The sequence below is a fragment of the Thermobia domestica genome, chromosome 3 (assembly GCF_964235325.1).
Source record: "Thermobia domestica chromosome 3, izTheDome1.hap1.1, whole genome shotgun sequence".
Classification (NCBI taxonomy): Eukaryota; Metazoa; Arthropoda; class Insecta; order Zygentoma; family Lepismatidae; genus Thermobia; species Thermobia domestica.
This window is the reverse complement of record NC_137456.1, coordinates 235,428,027-235,447,096: the sequence shown is the minus strand read 5'-3', so window position 1 is coordinate 235,447,096 and position 19,070 is coordinate 235,428,027. Positions and strand designations below refer to the sequence as shown.

The following is a 19,070-nucleotide window of genomic DNA, read 5'->3' as shown; positions in this document are numbered from 1 at the left end:
TTTGATGTAACTCCAGGACCCATTTAAGAGCAGTAAGGGAAGGGCCGGGGGATGAAGTCTGGTAGGGGGCCCTTTGTGAGTAGTCATGTGGAAAACACGAAGATCATTTAACAGGCACACAAACATATATAACAACTCTAGTACCTAGGTATACTCTAGTTTGTATATTAGGTCGCATTTAAAAATACAAATAATAGAAAGGAAAGCCGCATATAATAATAATAATAATAATAATAATAATAATAATAATAATAATAATAATAATAATAATAATAATAATAATAATAATTATTATTATTATTATTATTATTATTATTATTATTATTATTATTATATACAGTAAACTTACGTTATTCCAGTTTTCATAAACAGGAGACAGGTCACATTATTATTTCTATTGAGAATAACTCATCTTTGTTGATTTGTTCATTTTAATTGCATATACATTAAAAGTAAATCTAACATAGTTGCTGGCATTTCACTTCTATTTCCATAAATAAATGTCTTTTCGAGAAAAAAATATCTGGAACCATATGCACTAAATTAGGTAGAAACACTTACATTGAGTTTAAATAAGCCTACTTTCATACACTGAATTGCTTCTTCCTTGCTTTCAGTGCAGCAAACTTTGATTTTTTTTCCAGGAAAGCTCATTTTCCTACTTATGATATATTTTGATGATAAAATGGTAAAAGCATTCAATTTATCTTTCTCTAACGCAGCTCTTAGTGGGTTTTTGATGAGTCACAACTTTGAGAATGCTCTTTCAACCTCACAACTAGAAATAGGGAGAGTTAAATACAGGCAAAGAGTAATAAATATATTTGGTAAAACTGATTGCAAATCATTGTTATACATATGTCTATACCTTGTGCAGTCTTATCTTGTGCTTCAAGCTGCATTTTCATCATATAGCTAGAAAAATGAGTGATTTCGTCTTTACATATTTTCATTTTCCACGTCCTCCTTGTAAACTGCAATGTATTGTTTTATATCTTTCTCATAAAGTATTTCAATTCCTAATTTTGGAATAAAGTGGAAAATAGAACAGACGTGTTCATATGCGGCAATTCTTCTCTTGATTTCGACAAAAAGTGTCGACAATAACAGTAAATGTCTCAACTTGGATTTTTTTTTTCCTTCGCGTTAAATAAATGTCATCATTACCGTCAGGGAACCTTTTGGTTCTGCTCCTTTCAGGTGCATCGTTGCCATTTGTAACATTTTCTGTATATATGAGTAACTCTTCTTCAACTTTATCAAGTTTGTCTCTTAGTGAGGATACGAAAGTTTCCAGACTTTTCATCAAATTAACTGCTGTTACAATATCTAAGCCAGGCTCTTGCAAGTAGTTACTTGTTTCATTAAATCTTGTTAATATTCTGTACCACAAAATAGCCATAAAATGCAGTTCATATTTCATCATCTCATTGAGTATCGGTACGGTCTTCTTCATTCTTGCTTATTTCTTCAAGGATCTTCATTATTATTTGAAAATATAAAACTAGAGCCTTACATAATTCAGCGTGGCTTGACCATCTAGTATCACCGAGTGATTTTAAGACTCAGTTTTGTCTTCGATTGTTTTCATTTGGTTTAAGTCCTGAACACAGCAAATTCCACTATTGTTTCATCGACCTTACCTCGAAATAAGCTATATCACAGCATAATACGAAGAATAAAGATTCTTTTTCTTTTTTCTTTTTTCTTTTTTTTTTTTTTTTACAAAATTACAAAAAAACTAATTTAATTTTAATCTGAAAACAAAACAGGATCCAAGGAAAGTAAATTAAGTGAAGAAGAATTGAACTGACAATTTCTGTAAATACTTTTATTAGTATGTATGTAACGTACTAAATCTTTGAAAGTCGATTAGAACGGAATGTGTAGGAAACATAATGTAAAATTTTCAATTACACAGGAGCCCCCGCAGCTCGGGACCCGGGAGCTATAGCTTCTAGCCCCCTTAATTTGGCCCTGTGTAACTCCACAATGTATTATAACATGATGAAAGATAGGTATTTCAGGGAGGTCAGTCCAGAAATACTGGTAACTGTGCAACCCACGTCTAATCCATCAGTGACGAAACACTTCGTTCAGATATTCTTGTACGGCAACCGAACAATGGGCTGGTGCTCCATCTTGCCGAAACCAAACCCGATCCATAAGCTCTTCGACTTGTAGTTGAGGGACAAACCAGTTCTGCAACATAGTGCGATAGATTTCATTGTTGTAGTACAGGGTGTCTCGTCCTGTACATGGGTGTAACGGGAGTTTTTGGTCACTCTGTAGGCCTACGTAACGAATAATTCGAAATAGTAGAAAGCAAAACAACACGGTGTTATTGGGAAATATTAATAGACAATTGAAATCAACTTTTTTTAAATCTTACATGCTTATGGCAAAAACTGTCTTAAAAAGAATAAACAGATATCTCTTTTATGACAACATTCGAATTGTTTTGGACTTGCATATGCAAATTATAGATAGTTGTAGCGTCATGGGTATCAAATACATAATCTTAGCGAATATGTTATAGAAAATGAAAATGTGTTTCACAAAAGGTATGCAGCTCTTTTGCTGACATTGAAACATAAATATTTTGGGAAAAAGCTGTAGTCTAATACGTATATCATTGCTTTGTTCACTGACAAGTGAGAACAAAAATAGCTTAGATTATGTTTGGCGTGACTAAGAGATAACTTGAATACGAAGCAGTACTTCTTAATGTGTTGTCAGTATTAGTAAAGACATTAATGAGCAATTGATTATATACAGTTGAAAGCTATGTTTGCCTATTGCTTATTTGTTAGTATTGTCGGATTATAATGTAGAAGCAGTAAATGGTCTGCTGCTAATTGGCAGAAAGAAATACTGATAGTGTGTTTTGTACGCAAACAAGTTTATTTGTTCATATTAAGCAAAGGAAGAGCAATATCTTTCTGCAGTTCACATAAAGGATTGAAGGCTGAGAATCACCTTAGGACTGTAAGGTGAGACCTTTCGTACGTTTCTTCATTATAGAATAATTGATACTTTACTGTTTATTGAGGTTCCAGGTGGTTATGTAATTAGCGAATACACCTTTTCTTCGGATGACCCGCCTTCAATTCCCGGTGGGAGCACAACTGTAGTTCGTATCTGATGTTACGTTATAGTAGATCTACGTCTTATAAATTACTCTTAGTGCTAAAAAGGACTTTAACCTTTCAACCAAGTAACCAATTGCTAGTTATCGTGAAAATATTCTTATTAAACTCTACTAGTTAAAGAATACTTTTTTCACAAGTATCTTCCATCAAATTTGCAAGAATACAGTTTTTTCAAACAATTTAAACTAATTATTTTAATCGTTTTAATCCTTCAGTTTGTTCATTTTTTAAACATTTTCTTATTATTTTCCTCCGCCACCTTGCTAATTTTCTACCATCTCAATCATACCAAAATTGCAAAGAAGTCCCTTCTAGTAACTCTTTTGTAATAGTGAAGTGGGATGCTTATATACACTTTTTCTTCATTCTTATCCTTGCTTTTATCTATATTGCCACCTGTATTATCTAGATGCTGAAAACCATAGCCACCTTCTGTATGTTTCTCTCTAATTTTAACAATTGACATGATTCTGTTTCCGGGATCATATTTGCACATGGGACAAACATGAGCCGTAGTCCAAGGCCGCCAACTTACTTGGATCAGTTTTTCTAATAATCCACGGAATTACAGAATTTTTTTTTGGCAAACATTGATGTTAGGAAGGCGACTTTTTCTAATGGCCCTAGGCGGCAAAAAACTGTCCAGTACGACCCTAGTCTCTAGATTCCACCATTTTACCATTATATATATGTTCAAGGTTAGAAAGGAAGTCGTTTTAGTTATCCATTATCAATAAGAAATCAAGATCATTCGATCAAAGGGAACTCATATCATGTCTTGGTTCAGTACGACTTCCAGTGGCCTCCTTTGGCGTTAATCCTATGAATTTAGATACACTCCTTATCGGAGAAGATGAATCATTGTTGACGAAACAAATATTACGGAAAACACGGTGTACTCCGAATACGTAGGGTCTATTGGTGTAAATCCTAACGTTGTGACGTGTTGCAATTATGTTCCTTTTAATCGGTAGATGTTGAACGATCATTTTCACTTTTACACCTGGAATGCATCTTGAGAGATAGACGACAAAACTTGTACATGAGTAATCTAAAGAAAATTATTAATATCATATAATCAAAAGCGAACTGTGTATTGTATGGCATAAAAAGTACCACGGTAGAGTTTACCCAATATGAATAGTTTTTCTTTGTGTAGATTTTGGTTCATGGTATTCATTAGCGCTTGTAATTTTCTTTGTTTTTCTTCGTTTTGATGTATTTTGGTTATTGATACTTTGAAAGTCATACTTAACTAATTAATTCTACTTCTAATCTTTTCTTAGAAATACCGTAGGAAGAGTCAATTTTGCACTGAAATTTTGATTCTTTTTCAGGAGAAAGTGTCTCCTAAGAGCTCTTGATTTTTCCACATTCTTCCTTTAAATGTAATACTCACATTTGATAGCTTTATATTATATCATTAATTTTTTTTATAAAAAACAAATAATTTTTTACCGGCAGATTTGTCTCCCCCCTTCCAGTTGGTACTAGGTATAACCCATCTTTGTTCTCGCCAAAAATTTGTGTTTGTGTTGTTCATTGTTTTAAAGTGTGATTTCTGTCTCTTATTTAACTACTGAACCGTACATGAGCGGGATAAATTTTATGCTAAAACCAGACATACATTGCCAAGTCAAAACCGAAGTTCAGAGTGTAACATAACACATACCTGTGATTTAATAACGTAAACAATGACATATGTAACCATTTACTATAAATGTAAAACAGAAGTACTTCAAAGATTTCTGTTATTAGTTTAGTTCAAAATGTTAAATTAAATTTTATAGATATAATGTAACAAATGTTGAAAAACACGCAGACAAAACTGACCTCCTCCCTTGGTACTACACGTAGCAGATATGGTCTTGATACTTGTAGGATTAATGTAAATTATAACGTTTCATGTGATCTTTCAATAATAAATTAATAACAAAAAATGCAATGGATATATTACTTTTTAACGATATGAACTGCCACTGTTTAGTGCTATTTTGCCTGCCATTTTTATTATTTTGTTTTGCCACTACTGCTGGTCTTTAGATGAATAAGTAAGGAAAGTCTTGTAGTACGGCTATGTTCGTCTACCCGTCTTTATATTGATAGGTATAAGAGTTTAAAAACGGTAAAATATAGCGAGAAACAAATTTCTGACATGAATTCAGCTCCAAGCAATAATTTGGCAACAGGCATATAATTTGAAGTACTCACTAACTACCTCTATAAAAATTGTTGCTGAAGTACCGCAGGATTCTGAAACATGGATATTGGATAGAGCATATACAACTCCCTAAATAAATTCTCGACCCGACTACAGCAGGTCCCATAGCATTGGAGCTATGGACCTTGGAATTTAATTTTTTCAAGTTTTCGCCAGCCTATAACTCCAAAAGCATTTGTGCACCCAGGTTGGTCTATACTTTTCGTCTTATCTTGGTGTCAAGAATCACCTCCCAAACGTTGTCGGTGTTATTTTGAAACACCCTGTATATAGAGAAATTATTTCCTGTAATCGATTAAGCTTCTCAACAATACATTTCATATATATATTCTGAAGTCTTTACTAAAACCGGAAATGGAAGAAATCCATTACGATTTCCGGTTTCAATATTGATCTACATGAAGCAGAAACGCTAAAAGGTAGCAAAAAGCGGTTCCATGAAAGCAATTTAGCGTTTTAAAAATAAGTACTATATTTTCCCTTAACTCCTTATTGAAACCGGAAGTCGTAGAAATAAAACACTTTGTGTTGTATTATTGATTTGTCATAGAGTGAAAACGGTAACAGATAGCGATTTTCTGTAATCAATGAAGTGTCCCAAAATATATTCCAATACTACTATAAACTTTCTACTAAAACCGGAAGTGGTATAAATCTACTATCACTTCTGGTTTAAATGATAATGGAGACAATATGACACCACACAAATCAAGTTCCTTCACGTAGCGTATACGTTATACTGTTACTTATTATTTATATATAGATTTATTCAACGGCTTAGAATATAAACAAGCAGACTTAGAAATGAAGTAGAAAAGTAACAACTATATTCTTATTGTCTCGGACAATAATTTTTACATTCGTAATTGCTGGAAGACCCGGGTTCGCACTTTAAGCTGCAAGTCTACATTTCATATAGCGTCGATGTTTAATGGAACACTACACTCCAATCCCACCACCACATTTATAATTACGAGATTACGTTGCCATGCGATGAACTTTCTTCTCTCCGAAAAGAGCGGATGACCTCACTACTATAGACAACAGACTGATTCGTTTTTCGTTCTCTGTTCTCAAGCTGTACCATCCATATCGTACCCTAACCGGGCATCCCTCCGAGCTTAGAGCTGTAGGCAGCTACCTAGTTTGCCCAGATAGAAGATCGCCTCAACTTGTCGACTACACCTCCGTCCGAGGCAATAAACTCTCAAATATTATCCTATTAACGAGAACGGGTACTATTTCTGCTAGTCTATTCTGTAAAAGAGATCATATCTTTACGTTATTCCGAAAATCTAGTCGATCGCGACCATGTAATTATCATGATTGCCTGTGGCATTATGTGTAACTTACTTGTGATTATTCACTCCCATCTGGCTGAGTGTGACAAATTTTACTATTTTCAGTGGAAATACTTTTATATTTCATTGGGTATGCTGGACTAAGGGAACAAAACTTGGTGTATGAGACAGTGTGCTATAGAAGGGAGAAGAAAATGTTTTCTCAACCGCTAACGTGACATTTTGTGGGGGTGTTTTCATATAAGAAAATATGAATCTATCATTCATTTATAGGAATTCAATATAATGGAGGGTTAGGGTTCAAGATGGAAGAGTAAGATATTTACATCAACGGTGATCCGGGTGCATTTACCAGCGTCATATAAGCCAATAAAAGTTTTCTTATATATGAAATACTTTCGGAATCGAATGAAACAGTGATTTTAGGAATTATATTTTTAAGATCATTTGTTACTTATGTCTTGCTTATATTATTTCTTGTCTCATTTTATCTTTATCTGTTGTCCATAATGTAGTTTCGAAATGCAAGCATAATAGTTGTTAGTTGCTGATATATTTTCTTATTTGGAGTAGATCGTTATTACAATATCTGATATATTTGGTAAAGAATTCTTCCAGAAACCTTTAACCCTATCGGAAACATTATAGCACGTACGTAAGTCTTAACTCAAAATTAATAATTAATAACAAGTCAGAAGACAGAAAAAGCTGTACAAAGAAAATTAATGTTTTTCATAATGCTTGCTCAGCTAGAATTCTTCGAATAATCCCTGTCAATTACTCAAAATTTCGTTATTTTGTTATTATAAGAACAATTATAAGTTTATTCGAGTTGATGAGTTGAGTTGATTTTGAGTTTAACGTTCCTTTTCAGCAGCGAGGCTATATGAGACGTGGACCTACTGATTAACGTGGAATCCGAACCACATGAGCTCCCGCCGGGAATCTAACCCGGGTCTTCCGCGCCGAAGGCGCGTATACTAACCACTTAGCATAAGTTTATTCGAATAATTATTAAAATAATATCATTTGCTATTCTAACATAATTTATTGACATAAGTAAATTGCGGTGTTCAGAGCACAAGGGAACCAACTTTCAAACTTCTGACAACAAGAGTCATACAATTTATAAGGTACGCTTAAGTACGTGGAAAAGTTAACACTATTCCTTATATAATCAGTACTTTACAATATCTGGACATGAATCTTTTAAGTTCTAAAAGGAGCTTCAGAAAAACATCTTAGAGAGGAAATATGTCCAAAGTGTTAAAATATGAACTTGGTTCTCTTGTCCATTGAACGTCCCGATTCTCAAGCCATCGTTTGAATAACTATTTTTGCGAATATTTTAACAAGGAATATTCTTACAATAGTTGTTCTCAGGCTCGATTATGAGATTTCTGTAGGTGTAATTCGATCATAAAGTAATTACGGACATTGGACCATTAGTTTTTATAATTAGTTCCTCTTATTTATTTATTTATTTATTTATTTTTGTTCTTTAATTATTTTTGCTTTATTTATTATTTCATAATCTTTATTAAATAATGATATGAAGTGCGAACGTGAAATAAAAGCAAGGATAGGAATGGTGAAAGAATCCTTTAGGAGGAAGAAAAGTCTGTTTTTTGGGGACTTTGAATAAAGAGTTGAGAAGAAAGACTTCTAAAATGTTTCGTGTAAACTATTGTCTCTATGAATCAGAAACATGAACATTACCCAAAAGTGATGAAAAAGGACTGGAAGCTTTAAAAATGTGGGTGTGGAGAAGAATTGAGAGAATTAGCTGGATCGAGCTGAAAACGAATAAGAGGGTGTTAGAAATGGTGGGGGATAAAGAGAACACTTGTAGATATTATTAGGAAGAGAAAGAGAAACTGGCTGGGACATTGGATAAGGAAGAACTGTATCATAAGGGACGTGTTAGAGGGTATAGTGTCATGAAAGAGACAAAGAGGGCGAAGAAGGTTACAACTGATTTCGAAATAGAAAAATTGTACCTGAAGACGAATAGATTAGTGGAAGACCATGGAAGATGGAAGCCTCTCAGTTGCGGCAAGTGACCTACCAATGACAAAATATCTACGATGATGATGATGATTTATTAAATATCTGATAACGTTAGTAATATTTTATTCTCAAGAAACAAACAAAATCATGTACATTTTTACATGATTTTGTTTGTTAAAGTTAGCACCGAAGCTATATGAGACGTCAACCTACAATTTAAGGTGGAATCCGAATCATTGTAATGCATTCAATACTCTCCAGTAGGAACTGAACTCAGGACTCCGTATACTAGAATAGTGAGAGGTCTTGTTTATTTTCTGGAAGATGCTAAATGAACATGAGCTTTCTAATATATGCTCACTTTATGTTATAAGAAGATACAAAGTGAAATGTTGGATTGGCTGATTTTAAGTTTAGTGCCCCTTTCAGTACTAAGGCTGTATGAGACTGGGCCCAACATATTAACGTACAATCAGAACCACACGAATTCTGACCGAGAATCGAACTCCAGTATTCCGCGCCAAAGGTGAGTACACTATAACCACGTACTCATAAGGGAGTTCATGAAATGTTGAAATTGCTGTTTTGTTTATTGTTATATATTGTTTACATTCATATTTTGAAATATTTCTCAATTTGAAATAATACTGCAGTAGACATAAACAAAGCATTATGGTATATCCCAATGATATGTTGCGGAATTCTCTTTCGAGAAGCGAGACATAAAACAAATTTATATAAGCGATTCAGGTTTTCATTAAAATATATTCCATTATTGCGTTAAAAGGCTTTTTAGATTTTGTGTAGCATGCAATTTTGCCAGTCTTAATATTATGACAATAATGCACTCAGAACTTTAAAATTACAAGTCCGAAAAGAAGGAATAAAAGGAAATTAGCGTTGCGAAAAACACCAGTCATTTTGACGTCACGTAGCTGCTGGAGACACAAAAGTAATGAGGTAAACCATCATATACATCCAACAAGTCCACAATGAACTTATTATTAGCATTACATTTTCCCATCAGCACAAGAAAGCTATTGTAAAAGAGGTCGAAATGATTATTACCGTTTAGCAGGAAAATTTTATGTAATATATGGTTTTATAGTTGAGTCTTAATGCGACAAGGGAAAACCTTTTGAATCATTTATCGTTTCGTTAAAAAGTTAACGGTTGCAAACCGTTTTCACCTTGTCATTATGGAGAATGATAAAAATATCAATTGCCTGTTGTCGATTTAGCTCTACTTTCCATAATGCAACGTTACTCTATAATGCAAAAAGGGGTTGTTACTCTTCCTACGTACTGACAACGTAATGGCATCTTCCCAGAGAGCAAAAAGGTTTAAAAAGCTCCTCGAAAATGACATTCTATTTATGCATACTTTACACTTACACATTTCTGAAACGAAAAACTGGATGAAGAGTTGTCCAGTTTAAAAACTGATCAAAGATAATGTCCGTATGTCCAGGTGGGGCTCCTGTAAACCACAAAGAGTTTTGAACACCTGAATTTTGAAAGAAAACCAACACCATTCTTGCTTCATTGTGGATGTGATGTAAATATGATTGCGTTAGATATGAATGATAAAGTTATCTTTGCTTCTTTGCTTGTTAGCACACTCAACACGTCACTTTTATTTCTGTTAACGTTATAACAACCATAGAACGCCCGTCGTCTTATATAATTCATACACAGAAAAGTGACGGTTGCAATCATCATTGGAGTCCGCGGTCGCGCTAGTGATAATAATAGTGAAAGAAATTTTTACCTCTTTCTGTCCAAAGTAATTACTTTTGTGGTTCCTTATAGAGACATCACTTATCCTTTTTATTATTGTTATTATTATCATTTAGTTGTTTAGAAAAGGGGTGGTAAAGAATAAAACCCGCTCTCCTTTTTTCTACGTGTCTACCAGTCCTAAGAGAGTGTTTGAGAGAGACAGAAAGAAATGAGGGGTTTGGTCTGAATATCATTAACATGCACAGTCGTTGCTGATGATGACTATGCACAGTTTAAGGATATCTAGGACGCGCTTTCGAAAATTGCCTGTTGAACCTCTTTGGGAGGTGGCAAATAATAGTCATATTGATGGAACAGTTGAAAAGGAACGGGAAATTACCACTGGTCTTCTTCTTCTTCTTCTTCTCCCCATTCCCCATTTTATAACACTTTTCTGTTCATCACCTGTCCTTAACCAGCAAAGTGCCAGGTAATGGCAATTGAAAAGTTCTCTCAGGTGCAAGGGGAGGAGAATAAATAATTAAAAATGGTGAAAGGGAGTGGGATTGATATTAAAAGCTTCCAAAGTAGAAAAAAAAACTAAATTGGCTGTTATACATTGAGTTGTAGGGAAACAGTAATAATAAAAGAAAGAAGTAAAATAGTAATTATTTCTGCCAGCTCACCTTTGAAGTATCATGGACAAAGTTAGACTGCGTCTAAGGATGAGGAAGTTGCTGTCACAGAGAGGTCTCACTACGTAACATCCGCTGTCAAACATACAGGGTAATTACACGCTATTTGCGTATTAGTAAAATTAACCATATAAAAGAGTGTGAATGTCTGTGAACAATCAAACCGAACTTAAATGAAGAAGAAGTTCATATCCTTTCGGGAGTATTCCTCCTAAACGAGCGGTGGATGTGATAGACTTTTAAGAGAAGCATAAGAGAAATATAATTATACGAGTAGACTATTCTTTCTTTGACGAGATAAATAAGATTTATAAAAAATATTTGAAAGATGTGTACACTTTTTTTTCTGATATCAAAACATTTGTTGATGTTTATTTGATTTCACTAGTGTTAGTAAATTCTCAACTCAGTTTCGTCTCTTAGGAGTCACATTTCCTAAAACACTATTTCGTTATCAGTCTTGGATACATCAGTAATATTTATACATAATTTCATGGTTGTTCACCTAATAATATCGGAGACCTGTGAAACGAAAGAAATATAAAGAAAAGAAACTTTTCACACCTTTAAGACTCGCGTCTCGCAAAATTTCGTTTTTAACTGCAGCGTAGGGCACAGTGAGATAGTTTCTACAATATTTCCAAGTTCTTTGCCTATAGTTTCAGAAATCTTGAGAGTAGCAAATAAATTTTAATTCCTTTTTTACTCACTAGGGGTCACATTGCGTAAAATCCCCCCTAATATAAAAATCTAGAGTACAAAAGCAAACGTTTTACAAAATTCCAGGGTTCTACGGCTGATAGTCTTGGAGATATGGTGATAATTGTATCAGTGAGTCGTTCAAGTTATTCTTGTATAATTTATAAACAGATTTTTAGCATCTATCTATTAAATACTACTTTGAAAGATAAGTAAACTCCTTAAGAATTTTTTGACACAAAAATTGAACTTAGTCATCACTAACTTTAATCAGGTAACGATACCTGAGGTTCATTGTCACAGAAACTAAACCTTACCTGCGTTCTAATCAGGATTAGGTATATAGCTACCTATAACCATGGGTAAAAGTGGATCGGAAAAGGTAAGGAACGCTTGACGTCACGCCGTTCCCCGTGCTTATCTTTGCCCATTGTAATTTTTTAGGAAGTGGAGGTACGCCATAAATATTTTTTTGAAAGTGCGGGGATGACGTCCTTCCTCGTTCCCCTCACTTTTATCCCTACCTATAATACTTTGTACCTATTATTTCCTCAACTCCTTACTTTATCAAATTGTAATTTTCTCACAAAATTGGGAACTTAAACCTTATGAGAAATGCATTGTATCTGAGAAATATTAGTTAACGTACACAAGTGCAATGAAGTTATAATTACTCAATTTTTCCTGGGTAGTACCTAATATATAGGGTGCTTCTTTCCTTCCCTTTCCTCGGATAGGGTGATCGCAGAGGGACGTCATCCCTCATACTTGACGGACTAACATGGCCATTAATACCGAAATCCCGAAATCTAAATCCTCATCCTAATCCTAAATCTTCCCTACAGTTACCTAGGCGTATGTCAATTCAACGGTGTGGATTTGTATAGCGGACAGACATAGAAACAAACAGAGTTTTATTACATATAAGATATTGAGATCAAGGGATTTTGCAATAGACATTAACAACAACTGATGGGAATTAGAAATTGGAGGAAAATCGCCACATGTTTCAAGATACAAGTATTCGGCTAAAAAAAGGAATAATAGTTTACTGCTGGGATGTCCCAGAACCTCCGGATTACAAGACACGAACGTTTCACCAGGTATTACCGCATGACGTTAATTTGACATCTCTACAAGTTCTGAACATGTGTATATACGTGCTAAATAACGCCCCCTTCTCACATATGCACAATTGTTAATAGAGACATTATTATTATTTTTTTTTTATTTCCGTAAATGTCTTGTTATACTCCAATTAGAAGATAAAAACTCAGAAACTATATTGAATGCACGTAATTACACACATATATATAGTTAAACGCGTTGGTTACACACACACACACATACATACTAAGCTCGCATGTCATTCACAATCCAATAACATGGGTACTGATAAATTGTTGAATAACATAGTTGATAAATATACGGTTGTATATTAATAGCCTAAAGAAAAATGTCATGTAAAGCAAAGGAAAAATGAGAATGAGAAAAAGTAGCAAAATCTCCATTACCCAAGAATATAAAATCTTCATGTTTCATGAAAATTAAACGTCTGGTGGCAGTTCAAGATAAATGTGAATGTCTGTGTTTATTTCTCCGTTCGTAATTGATTTCAGATTACCGTTAATGAAACTTCATACAGTTGTGACATATGGTAATTGTGGTGGTAAGTGGTAACTCTGAAATCCAATACCATGAAAGTTATTGCGAAAATTGCTTTGCTATGTTATTTCTAAAGAGACGCTTTCTCGGTACATATAACTATTTCCTTATTAATGGTTGTTTGCCAAACAATTATTTTACTTATGGCTTTTGCTAAACAAAAAAAGAAATAAAAATAGGCAAATGAATATAATGAAGTAAATCCATTTATACTTCTTTTCCTGATAGACTTAAAGAAATATAAGTAATACAATGCGTATTAATGTGGCAAATCATACACTAGATTTGATTTAAAATCAGACTTCTAAACTTAATTGAGAAGCTGGTATCATGCTTACCAGGGCCGGTTCTAGGCAATTTGCCGCCCCGTACAATGGAATCAATTGCCGCCCCTTTCTGCAGAAAGATCAAATCTAAAAAGCCACAATTTTAAGCATGCTACTCCGAAAAAAAACACTCGCACTCAGAAAGACCTAAACACTACAAATAATCTTGTTGTGTCTGTTTCTTCTTTAAATAATAATCTATTATATTAGTGAAAGATAAAGCAAACACATTTGCAGAGGAAAGACGGTAATCCTTTTTTCTTCTGTTTTTAAAAATAGAATTCTATATCTAACTTCAATCTCAATAAATCAGTTTTCAATTCCAGTGCAACTACCTCTTTTATCTATTTCTTAATTTTCCTTCTACATCTGTTAAAAAAATCTAAAAATGTCTCTACCTTCAATGATAATGAATTTGTTTGTGACAAAGACAGGAGTAGTTTTCATATCAAAACTGTGTTAACTAACTAAATGGAACAGGTGTTCGCTACTGTTCGAGAATTGAGTTCTTGTATTTGACAATAATCAAGCAATTCATACTGGGATTTGTTTGATCATTTGCTTTAGCATTGTTCATGTAATCTTAAACTAATGCGATCTAAACCTGATTTATGAATGTAGTATTCAAATAGGTCAGCTTGATAAATTTAATTACCATCATCATGAAGTCTGTTTCCAAGAAGAAATATTTATTTTAAATAGTGTAGTTATTGCAGATTTTGCCGCCTTGTGCAAACGTACGTGTTGCACATGTGGTTGAGCCCGCCCTGCTTGGATTTTTATCCTACGTCACCAAATACAGAGCATTTTGACACGCCAATTTAGTTGAAACTCAGATTGACAGACAAATTGTGTCATGCATTCGAAATGCCGATATTTGTTTTACACTATATTCCGTCTAATGTGAGAAACGTTTAGTAGGAGCTGTCGAGCAATAGTGCCAAAATACATGGTCCGAACATGATTCCATATAACGGAATGTATATTGGAAATAGCTCAGTCCAGAGGCAAAATGTATCAGGGGACATAGCACCTACAGCCCTAATTAATTTCCTAGGCATTTCTTTCTTCCAGTGAAGCCATTTTTCCCGAGTGATTTGTATATAATGAAATAATTGCACATGCCAAGCAAACAAGCTAGCAAGAAGACCATTTATACTTTTCGAGTTGAAACATGTGGTTTTTGGTTTCGATATTTGGAGCTATTTTCATGCTGCGTGTAATTGTAGGTGACAAGGAAGTACTGCAGTATATTTATAAGTTTATCTACTGTTTCTACATGTAGGTAATTTTAATATATTCTATTACGCAATTCTTTTCTAGAATTTGGTTTTATTTTTATGATTTGAGCAATAGTTATTCCAAGGAATATGTGTCTTGATGTATCAAGGGACAATGAGCACTATATATAATGACCACTATATAGTAATGAGCACTATTTGTTGTAATTAAAATATCTATTTTTGAAACCAAGCTGCCTAAATGACTTCCACGACAAAAATAATTCTTGTACATTAGTACAACCCCCTTGTAAATTTTACAGTATGAAGCCGAAATATCAAGCTAATCAAAAAGGGGGTTTCTTTAGATATGCACAAATAGGTATAGGCACTTTTGTAAAGCAAAATATAACAAGTGTCACTTTGGCGAGCAACTTCCCCTACCACATAGTACTAACAATAGGGCTAAACTTTATCATCCTAAACTTGATCCTATAAAACGAAATGCACTGATACTTCGTCCATTTTGATGGAGTATATTCCTTCACACTTGCGTTATCAGAAATCAATGAAGCCAATAAATATTTTCCTTTAAAATCCTACGAACTTGAGATTTAACTTCAAAATAAATAAATAAATAAATAAATAAATAAATAAATAAATAAATAAATAAATAAATAAATAAATAAAATAATAAATAAATAAAATAATAAATAAATAAATAAATAAATAAATAAATATGCTAATATAAAATACCTCTTAAAGCATCTCTTTACAAATGTTTTAGTTTTTAGTGTAGTAATTATCACGAATAAAATGTAATTTGAAATTTCTCCTCACACATGTTCATTGGAGATGGCTGCACTCGTTTAGCATATTAGGGCCATATACTGTGAACGTTAAAAGGGCTCATTTAAGAACTTCAATAAATGGAAAAGCAACATAGAAGAGTAAAATAAACACAATTTCAACGTAATGGGATTATTGTACACCTCTAGAAAAAAAGTATATGTTGTACCACAATCCCATCATGTTGAAATTATGTACTGATTTCCATCACCTCTATACTGATGTCGGTTAATCTAAAGTGAATAATATATAATAACAGAAGATACTATGACAACACTTTATTTCCAAGTCTCTATGTGTGTGTAATTATTTTCATAACAGAGAATAATTCGCCTTCAGATAGGCAGCAAAATTTTCCGCAGTACTACTGGCGTGCTCCTGGCAAATGCATTTCGAACGGCTTATTTAAGCTGGTCAATTGTGTGATAACGAGTGCTGACAAGTAATGATGTGAGGTGGTTTTTAGTGTAGTAATTATCACGAATAAAATGTAATTTGAAATTTCTCCTCACACATGTTCATTGGAGATTTCTGCACTCGTTTAGCATATTAGGGCCATATACTGTGAAAGTTAAAAGGGCTCATTTAAGAACTTCAATAAATGGAAAAGCAACATAGAAGAGTAAAATAAACACAATTTCAACGTAATGGGATTATTGTACACCTCTAGAAAAAAAGTATATGTTGTACCACAATCCCATCATGTTAAAATTATGTACTGATTTCCATCACCTCTATACTGATGTCGGTTAATCTAAAGTGAATAATATATAACAACAGAAGATACTATGACAACACTTTATTCCCAAGTCTCTATGTGTGTGTAATTATTTTCATAACAGAGAATAATTCGCCTTCAGATAGGCAGCAAAATTTTCCGCAGTACTACTGGCGTGCTCCTGGCAAATGCATTTCGAACGGCTTATTTAAGCTGGTCAATTGTGTGATAACGAGTGCTGACAAGTAGTGATGTGAGGTGGAAAATTTTCCGCGAAAAATTTTCCACTACATTTTTCGGGAAAATTTTCCGTTCTAAAAAATATCAGTAATCAAATAACAATTCCTCAGCAATCATAAAATTGGTTGAATTCATGTACAGAAATGTAAAAAAGTGAAAGATCGTTTAAAGAATTGAAAATTTTCATGGCTCAGACAATTTTCAGTACTATGTAGAAACAAGTTAAAAATTTTTCCTGGATCGAAATATTTTCTGTCTTATATGGAAAAATTGAAGAACTTTTTATGAGTCGGAAACTTTTTATCATTTTGAAGCAAAAAGTAAAAACTTTTTGTGCATCGGAAAGTTTTATTGCTCTGTAGAAACAAGTGAAAGGAATTTTCATAGATCGGAAAATTTTCATCACGATGTAGAAACAAGTGGAAAAAACTTCTCATAAGCCGGACAATTTTGGATATTATGTATAGTGATGTTAGGTGGAAAATTTTCCACTATATGTAACTGCACATTCAGCTACAAAATTGAATTTCTGTAGAGGAAAGTTAGTCAACAACAAATTATAATTTTCCAATTAGCTTTCGGGAACCGGAAAATTTTTTAATATTTCAAGTTGGGAAGTAAACTTTTACACAGTTTTTCTTTCTCTCTTTTCATCGGATTTCACGTTAATCAGTTGGTCCCGTATTATATCGTCTCGCTGCTGAAAGGGACGTTAAACTCAAAATCAACTCAATTCAACTCCTCTCTCTCCCCCCTCTCTCTCTCTCTCCGTGTGTGAGTGTGTGTGCGCGCGCGCAAAGTGCAGAGGACATGGGTTTGTAGAGTACACATATCCCATTTTATTATTTAAAATTTCAATTTATTAAAAGTCATGAATGTTTTCCGATTCATAAAAACAAACTCCACTTATTCCTTTATCGTTGTTTAGCCGTAAAATTTATTGGTAATAAATATTGTCTTAGAAAGTTTCATGAAGTGAAAATATAAAGATTCCTCATTTCAAGAATGTATCAAAACCTTCAATGCGTTCTTCCCTCAGAATCCACCTTTGATCTTACAATATTAGATTTCGTCAGTTTAATACGCATAAGACGGTTTTCTCATAGCTTTACTACTTTTATAGATTTACATTCTGCAACATTTATAAATAAGTAGATATAATAGAGAGAGAGAGCAACACTATGTAAATTTTTACTTCCCAACTTGAAATATTAGAAAATTTTCTGGTTCCCGAAATCTAATTAGAAAATTATAATTTGTTGCTGTCTAATTTTCCTCTACAGGAATTGTATATCTCAATGTGCAGTTAAATATAGTGGAAAATTTTCCACCTAACATCACTATACATAATATCCAAAACTGTCTGGATTTAAAAAAGTGTTTTCACTTGTTTCTACATCGTGATGAAAATTTTCCGATTCATGAAAATTCCTTACATTTGTTTCTACAGAGCAATAAAACTTTCCGATTCACAAAAAGTTGTTTTACTTTTTGCTTCAAAATGATGAAAATTTTCCGACTCATAAAAAGTTCTTCAATTTTTGCTTACAAGACACAAAATATTTCGATTTATGAAACATTGTTTCACTTGTTCCTACATAGTACTGAAAATTGTGAGAGACATAAAAATTTTCAGATTCTTTAAACGATCTTCACTTTTTAACATTTTTATACATGATTTCAATCAATTTTATGAATACTGAGGAACTGTTACTTGATCACTGATATTTGTTAAGAACGGAAAATTTTCTGGAAAAATATAGAAGAAAATTTTTCACCTCACATCACGGCTAAACAACGATGTAGGAATAAGTGGAGTATGTTTTTATGAATCGGAAAATTTTCCGTTTCAAAATTTTCTGGAAAATTTTCATCACTGTACAGGACAGACAACTCTTCGATTCATTAAAAATTGTTTCACTTGTTCCTACATAGTACTGAAAATTTTCTGAGCCATGAAAATTTTCAGATTCTTTAAACGATCTTCACTTTTTAACATTTTTATACATGATTTCAATCAATTTTATGAATACTGAGGAACTGTTACTTGATCACTTATATTTGTTAAGAACGGAAAATTTTCCGGAAAAGTATAGAAGAAAATTTTCCACCTCACCTCACGGCTATACAAGGATGTAGGAATAAGTGGAGTATGTTTTTATGAATCGGAAAATTTTCCGTTTCAAAATTTTCCGGAAAATTTTCATCACTGCAAGTCTCTGTTTAATGTACCCCACAATGTATTATTAAAG

At 33.3% G+C, this 19,070-nt stretch overlaps 1 protein-coding gene across 1 annotated transcript in view; it reads left to right on the top strand.

Annotated features, from left to right (window-relative positions):
* The first annotated feature begins 2,782 nt into the window (after positions 1-2,782).
* The window catches only part of LOC145681596 (uncharacterized), an 84,397-nt gene continuing 68,109 nt past the window's right edge, over positions 2,783-19,070 (top strand). Inside the window, exon 1 of the mRNA XM_081753220.1 lies at positions 2,783-2,993. The gene's annotated coding sequence lies outside the window, so the exon portion shown is untranslated. The remainder of the gene's footprint in view (positions 2,994-19,070) is intronic.